The sequence below is a fragment of the Penaeus monodon genome, chromosome 23, assembly GCF_015228065.2.
Source record: "Penaeus monodon isolate SGIC_2016 chromosome 23, NSTDA_Pmon_1, whole genome shotgun sequence".
Lineage (NCBI taxonomy): Eukaryota > Metazoa > Arthropoda > Malacostraca > Decapoda > Penaeidae > Penaeus > Penaeus monodon.
In genome coordinates, this window is record NC_051408.1 from 39,783,109 (window position 1) to 39,783,356 (window position 248).

Here is a 248-nt window from a genome sequence, read left to right on the forward strand (position 1 = left end):
ATATCGTCCTTTAATTCATGTATCATTCCCTATATTTCCTACCACTACTATGAAACGAAATGACTTTATTTCAGTTAATTCAGTCTATCACAATTTAGCACCTAATTATAAAATAGGTGAAAGCTGTGTGATACCATCAATTGGAAAAGTTATTAATTCGAGCTTGTACTTAAATATCGAAAATTCACTTTATGTCTGAAGATTATCAGTGAGACACTACGATTCACCGATGATAAACAACCCTAACT